Source organism: Suricata suricatta, chromosome 4 (genome assembly GCF_006229205.1).
Source record: "Suricata suricatta isolate VVHF042 chromosome 4, meerkat_22Aug2017_6uvM2_HiC, whole genome shotgun sequence".
Classification (NCBI taxonomy): domain Eukaryota; kingdom Metazoa; phylum Chordata; class Mammalia; order Carnivora; family Herpestidae; genus Suricata; species Suricata suricatta.
This window is the reverse complement of record NC_043703.1, coordinates 2,840,022-2,847,946: the sequence shown is the minus strand read 5'-3', so window position 1 is coordinate 2,847,946 and position 7,925 is coordinate 2,840,022.

Genomic DNA, 7,925 nt, shown 5'->3' with positions numbered 1-7,925 from the left:
GGGTGGTTCCCGGGTGCCCGGCCCGCGCCTTGTTTACGAGCATCACATTAGTCACCGGTGCGCGCCGGATCGATAGCGGCGCGGTGCCCTTTCCTGGAAGGAGGGGAGGGGCGCGGGCGCGGCGCCCCCGATCCGGGGCCGCGCTGGCTGCGGGCGGCTCCCAGGGTCCCACCCGCTCGGGGGCGCCCTTCCCCCGCGCCCAGGTCGTGGGCTCTTCCGGGGCGCCATCGGCGCCATTCACTTGTCAGGTTCCCGGGAAGTTGAAAGCGTCTGTTTGGGATGTAATTGGAGAAAGAGAAGGAGGACGAGCGGGCGTAGAAAAATGCAGTTTCCATAGTGCCGGAAAGAGGGCGGGCTCCGGCGAGAAAACAGCCCGCGGCCCGGGTCCGCGGCGGGAGCCCTCCTCCCACCAGAGCCTGCGGGCCCCGCGCGCGGAGGCGCGGAGGTGGGCGGCTCCAGACCTGCGCGCCCTTGGTCGGCAGCCACTGCCGCTGAAGATGCCCTTGAAGGAGTGCTTCCGATATTCGCGGCCCCGGGGCTTTCGGGGTGGCTTTTGCGACTTTCAGAGTCGATTACAAATAAGAACCCGTGTGGTCGCATCTCCTAAATGTCAAAGTGGGGGCAGCTGGTGACGATGGGAGTCCCCGAGTTCAGACCGCAGCAGGCTCCGGGGCTCCCAGGGACTGAGAAGGCTGACAAAACAGGCCCTTGTCTGTTTTCTTTCTTTAATTCGTGCGTCTTCACGAAGTAATGTGAAACAATAATGTTGGTTATTTTTTTCTTAAGTCCTGGAAGTTTGCCTTTGAATAGCCTCTATAGTTTATGAAAGTCATTATTTAAATGTAATGAAATCTTAAGTCTAAGGAAAATGAGATTGTGATTTTTGAAACGGTGATACATACGTTAACACATTTGTCGACATGTGACTTAAAGATCCGGGGATCCTTCAAGTTATCTGCCCAAAGATAACAGCGTGTTTATTTTTTAGCACGTACACAGTTATGATGATCGATGAGTGGCATAAATTTGGGAAGAATAATTGGTGATGAGGCATATGTCAATAGTAGACTTTGCCTCAAGGAGGTGGATCTAAAGTCGATCTTACATTTTCAATCATGCTTTAAATAATAATACCAATGGGAATGTTGTTTGGCTGTGTGTCTACGGGCATATGCAGGGCGTGTGTGAGTGTGCGTGTGCCCGCGTGTTGGGGGCACCTCCATGGACTTGGTCCTTTGGTTTCCTGTTCCTTTCAGATCTTGCTGTCCTTCCTACGTTAGCAAATGTTGCCTAGCAATATGTCTGCTCAGAAAAGAGAGATGAAGGAATTCTTATCTTGGAGTCTAAAGGAAATGTGGCCCAATTTTATCGGCTTTGTGAGGATTTCACTCTCACCACGGGAGGGATCTAAATGGGCCTGCCTGTGTGCTCAGGAACCCTAACTAGCAGACCCCGGGGCGCCCCCTCCCACTCAGCCTAACGGGGTACTGAGCTCCTCTAAGAAAGTGTCTCCAGTTGTTCTGTTCTTTCTTTTTTGATTGTGGCTCTTTGTACAAAATCAGATTCTCACCCAGGCACTGAGAAACTGACTTGCTGTGCCTATCAGGTGTTCACAAGTGTCACCTTCCAGCGTGTTTTCTTTCTGTAGGGCCTTTCCGGAGTTCAAGGCAGTATCCGATGGAAGGTTTTCCGGCGTGCTGCCTGGTCCTCAGGACAGACACCCCCCCCCCCCTCCATCGGTAGCTTTCTCATACCAGAAAGATCCCAGACCTCCCTGAGCAAAACTGCAAACTACTTGTCATTCTGAAGTCCTAGAACGTCTGAATACAAGTGTGGGAGGTTCAGTTTCCATTCTCATTAAGAAGTCGGCTCTGTTATTAGAAGCATCCCTGTTCTTCCTCAACGAAGCAGCTCACGGTCTTCCTCCCTTCCCGTCGCCAAATCAGCTATTTATTTATTTAAAGCTTGTTTGACACCTTGTGATTTTCCAACTGTTCTCTCCTACTTTTTCAGCAAAAGTCAGCTAATAACATCTGCCAAGCTGCTCTCCGCGCATGGCCCGTGGCCAGCCAGCAGCCTGGATGAAAGTTTTTCTCATGGTCCAAGATCTCCCTTTGGAAGGTCTCTTTGGTTTTACGGATAACTAAACAGCCATATCTTTTAGCAAGGAGTGCTTTTGTGTTTGTTTGTTTTGCTTTCTTGAAATAAAATCACACACAAGGATTCTTTTGTTAAAACAAAAAGTCTTTTCTGGAATAATTTAACTACCTGTTATAAAGCAATTTCGTAAAAATGTAGACATTAAAAAATGCATCACAAATCTGCAAGACAAATAAGAATAATACAGATAATAGCAAGCATCGTAATTACTGTTTCATGTGGCAAAGGCACACATACGGAGAAAAGTAGGTAACATTTTAGCGCTTGTGAGTTGTTTTTTCCCTTTTTCATTCTTAACCCTGTGTAGCTGTTTGACAGTATTTTCTATGTCGCTGAACTGTGTCTAAAAACTAACTGAGCAGATAGTTAAATGGAACACTATGCAACCAGTTAGAATGCTTCAATTTAAAACGTGCTTTCTGAGGAAAAAATAAAATAAGATAAAATAAAAACAATGTGCTTTAGGAGGCATAGATTTTAACTTCAGAGACTTATGTCCGAGGACATGGTCAGTCATTTTAAAAAGCAGAGCATTTCATCGCATTTTGCTTTATTAAATAATGTCGTTCAGAAACTCATTTAATAAGTTTCTCTGAGGAATGAAGCATGAAGGGATGGTCCTCATGCAGAATTCACAAGGGACTTCCTGCACTTTCAAAGCTGGTGTTTTTGTCACAAATATATTTGCTAATATGTTTCAACTGAAATTTCACAAGAATTTTGTAACATTCTGTGCAACAGAATGATTTACATGAGAGAATGTAACTACTGTTTGGATACCTTCTACGTGTGCCTCGCATTCCCAATGTTTAAAGGACCAAGATGTGTTAGTAGATTAGATTTGCTCCTTGGAAATTGTCAGCGCCTTCCCCTTTAGCATTTATTTTGCTCACCACAAATACGTGTATATCTTCGTTTGTCTCTTTCTGAAATACTCATTGGGGAGAAGCGATTTTCTCAAGGAAACGACTCTTTCACGTCCATGTGTGGTGGAGCAAACTACTATAACTTTAAAAATAACAATTCTTCTGGAAAAATTATGCACTGAATAAAAACTCTTTAGAAAAATGCTCATGTGCACAAACACAGCTAGCCCAATCCTCAAAACATTTTCATTTTAAATATAATTATACTGGAGAAATGTAAACACATAAACCACCAGTTACAAAGTGACTATAGTTAGTAACTTCACATTTTTATGAACTCACCTCTGGATTTTGTTGTGTTTGAATCTTGAGAATATATTTCTAAATTAAGAACAAAACAAAACAGACCTTTCCCCTCCCACAGACTTTCCACGCTAGAAGTAAAAGTTTTACATTAATGACTGCATCACATTACTAAACCATAAAAAAGGGTGTGGGTTCTTCTTAGAATAACCCTCTCGGAATGCTTGGCCTTGTCACAAAATCAACGTTTTGCACGACTAGATAGGGGCCCTGGGTAGGACTGGGGGTCAGTGTTCTAGCTCCCGGCTTAAAACGTTGTTTGTTTGTTGTTATTGTGGTTTTCTGTCACAGCAGAGCAAAACCGTCTGCTTCTCAGTGTGCAGGTCATGAGCAGCAGACATGAAAAAAAAGTCTCTAAAATGACACAGCTATATTTTCTAGAAGGGAGGGGGAAAGAGCGGTGAGGAGAGCCGTGTGTCCTTGAGCAGAGCAAATGTTGGGGAGGAAAGACCAGGGCATCGATCCCTCTGTTTGCTCTAGGAGCGAGCTTTCGCCCTATTTGGGGACCGCTCTGGACGGAAGTAGGACACAAGCCACCCTACTTCCCCCAGACGCTCTGGCGTTTTGTGGGGCTGGATCGAAGTCAGAAACCTTCCACTTTGCTGCAGTTCACGTGCTGTCTCCAGGCTTCCCTCTGAGTCTGTTTTCTAGAGTTGTTTTGAAATCCAACCTAAAGATAACAGCGAAATGTGACCGGTTCTTGTGAAGGGTGCCACCAACTGGCAATGTGTCTTCCTCGGGCGGAACAGGCTTCTTGCAAGACGCTGAAGCCAGGGGTGTGGCTTGCTGTGTGCAAGTCTAAATAGGTGGGGAGAGACAATTTGGGGTGAAACAGAGAAATACGGACACTGAGCGACTCAGGACGTGATCAGAAGACAAACCAAGGGATACATTCGATTTAAGGACTTGTTCTTTGTGATTGGCTAAGTACCAAGCTCATACGTCCACATTTTCTAATATATTTTATCTCCAGTCGCATGTAGGAAAACTGAATATCAATGTTCGTTTAAGATTTTGGAAAACTTGCTATGCAACAAAATTCAAACAAACAAGGATCTGACCTCAGGACTATTTTGGAGTAAATGTGAGTTACAATCCAGATTTGTTTGTCTTGCAAGCAAGGGTTTTATCGTATTTTCTCACTAAATCAACCTATCAGTCTCATTTTTTTTTTTTTTTAGACTAAGCCGGTCATCGTGAGGGATATTGAAAAGGAATGTTTGAAAAAGTATGGATAGGAAAGAAAACATGTCTTAAAAGCCAAAAATAACAAAATCATTTTTAAACTATAAATAATAAATGGCAGTTAATAAATGTCAACTGTGACTATTTTTTATTAAAATAGTGTGAACCTATGCACTCATGACTCAGTTTTCAACTCTAAATGTAACAGTTACATTTTCTTTTTAACCGTTTTCCTCGGTCTGTAGAGAATGTGAATAACAGAGGTACTTAAGTTGGCAAACAGCGTTCAGAGGTAAGTTATCTACAGAGCGAAGAGATCAGAGGTCTTGCTTTCTTTACCATGAAACATGCCTTTCAGGCACCTTATCTGTGGATGGAAGAAAGGTGGTGATATGTAAAACAGCACTAATAATACCCAGTAAGGGTAGCTCATCACTATTTTCACGTATGTATTGAATGGGATTCTTACCAGTCTGTGGGACAAGTAAAATACATATAGTTCTCCCATAATGCTGAGATTGTAACTGTGTGCTTCCAACGCAAGTGAAAACAGAATTTTGATCTTTTCATTCTCCTCCCGGGCCCAAGCTTCACTAACGTGTCCCGTGCACCCACATACAATGTTTAAGAGGCACGATTAGCTTCTTACGTATTATTATTATTATACTTTTTGCCTTGTTTAGATCGCACATAACAAAGGATATCAACTGCCCTATGGAGGAAATACAGATTAGTGAGGTCACAAGAAAACAATACAGATGCATTTGGTGCCGTTTCCTGCTGCTCGTTGGGTGTTCAGTGGAGACGTCAGTTCGGATACGCTGGTTGTGAGAATGGCCACAGCAAACGCAAGCCAGCCTTCCCCGTCTGCTGGTCAGTTCTCTCTGACGTCAGCCTATCTCTCGTCTTGCTCAAAGAAGAAACAATAAGAATTCTATATAAAATTTTTTCTTTAAAAAAATTTTTTTGTATTTATTTTTGAGAGAGACAGAGCAGGAGCACAGGAGGCGCAGAGAGAGGGGGAAACACAGAATTGGAAGCAGGCTCCAGGCTCTGAGCTGTCAGCACAGAGCCCGACACGGGGCTCGAACCCACAAGCCGTGAGATCATGACCTGAGCCGAAGTCGGATGCTTAACGCCCCCAGGTGCCCCTAAAAATTGTCTTAAAGTTACATTTTATACTGCAAGAATGCCTTTTTATGTATTTACCAATGCTGTTGAAAAGCAAGTGGAAAATGGAACATATTGCGATTTTGAGCGTTGATATTTTTCTGTTTTAGTTTTGGGGAAACTCGTACCTGATTTTAAAATTTCTACACACTAGAAGTGTATTGTGATTTCAAAACGGCACCGACACCCTCATAGTAGAGTTAAAAGGGAACCCTCCTTGGATGAAGTTGCTGTGTTATAGTTGGAGACAGTAGGGCAGTAGGAGGGGCCGTTAGCACACAGGCGCGTTTACGCCTTCGGCTCATGCAGTGTGCGCACCGCCAAGTTGCTGAGCATATGTGCGTGTGCAGTATTTGTTAGGCGTCAGGCATGTTTTAGGAATTATTTAGAATTAAGTCTTTGCCCTTTGTTTTCTATCTAAATAATTAGGCACTGTTTCCTTAAGTGATTAATGTTTAAATTTCTTTTTTTCCTTGTAGATTTTATTCAATATTGTCTTACGTATAGGACACAAAAATTATTAGACGTTATTATGACCATCATCTGGCATTTTCTTACTGGTTTTTATTAATTCTTTTTTTTTAATTTGTTAATGTTTATTATTTTTGAGAGAGAGAGAGAGAGAGAGAGGGCAAGCAGAGGAGGGGCAGAGAGAGAGGGAGACACAGAAGCAGATTCCAGGCTCCGAGCTGTCAGCACAGAGCCCGACGTGGGGCTCAGACTCACAGACCGCGAGATCATGACTGAGCTCAAGTCAGTGCTTAACCGACTGAGCCCCCCAGGCGCCCCCATATTAATTCTGAAGGCTGCTATCTTAGCCTCTTCTTGCCAAGATTATGTGGCAGAGAAAGTGATTTTCATCCCCAAGCACAAAACGTTTACAGACTCTCTCACATCACATCAAACTACGTGTTCAGGAAAACTGCTGGACCAGGAGATGTGGGAAGGAAACAAGACGGGAGCTGCACCTTGTTAAATAGAACTGTCTTCCAACTGGAATTCTGTTCACACGTAGAAGAAAGGGGACGCATGAGGAAAAGTACAAGGCAAAATGAGGCAACTTTAAAATGAATCTTTTTTAAGGTGTCTTTTGATTCGATTCCATTTCGTTTGACTGATGTGAGGTGTTGAGCGGTTGATGTGGAAATTGCTTTGCGAGTGACCCTGAGCGGTTTGGTCGGACCACAGCTCCGGTGGCCTCTGACCCTGCACCCAGCCGTCAGCTGTCCCCCTCAGCCCCACAGAAGCATCTCTGTGGTGTCCCCGCCCTGACTCAGTGCTCAGGTGGAGAGCCACAGCGCCATTGTGCCCGCGTGGAAGACCCCACCACCCCATCATCGGTTCAAACTGCTCTGTAAATACAATGGACCCATTCGCTGTGGCGCCTCACTGCTGTCCCCCCGCCTCTCCCCTCTTCCGCCTCCTAAACCCTGTCTGCCGTCTCTGGCTTTCTTTACCCCATGGTGCTCCTCCTCGTCACGACCGGGTCACAGTTTCAGACATGAAAATGCATAATGAAAACACGTCAGTGATAAGAACCAAGTGCCCGTTGTATCAATAAGGCACATCCACTTAAATAAATCGAGGGCGCCTAAACCCAGTGCCTGCGCTCCAGGGGACCCGCTGAGCACGCCCTGGGGAATGAGACCCGTCAACACGCTCTCCAATCCTCGTCTCATGGAAGCTCCTTTTAGTGAGTCAAACATTACTAATTCTATTGAGTCCAGTGTTAGGTTAATTTTTAAAAAGCCAAGTTCTGACCCCACCTCGGTCTATGGGCTGAGGAACTATTTACATAGGGAATGACACGGATGTGTGGTTCTGAGTATGACATCTGGTGACAAAGTCATATGAACCCCGTGAAATCTGTGATTCTAGCAAGATTATCAACATATGTCAAGCATTTCCTTTGTGCCAGACCCTGAGTGTGGCCCTGTGGGCACAGAAATGCAAGCCTGCAACCGCCCCCCAGGGCTGCCTCGAGCTCCCTGGGTCCCGGGCTCCCTGGGTCTCGGGCTCCCTCGGTCCCGGGTTCCCTGGGTCCCGGGCTCCCTGGGTCTCGGGCTCCCTGGGTCTCGGGCTCCCTGGGTCCCGGGTTCCCTGGGTCTCGGGCTCCCTGGGTCCCGGGCTCCCTGGGTCTCGGGCTCCCTCGGTCCCGGGCTCCCTGGGTCCCGGGCTCCC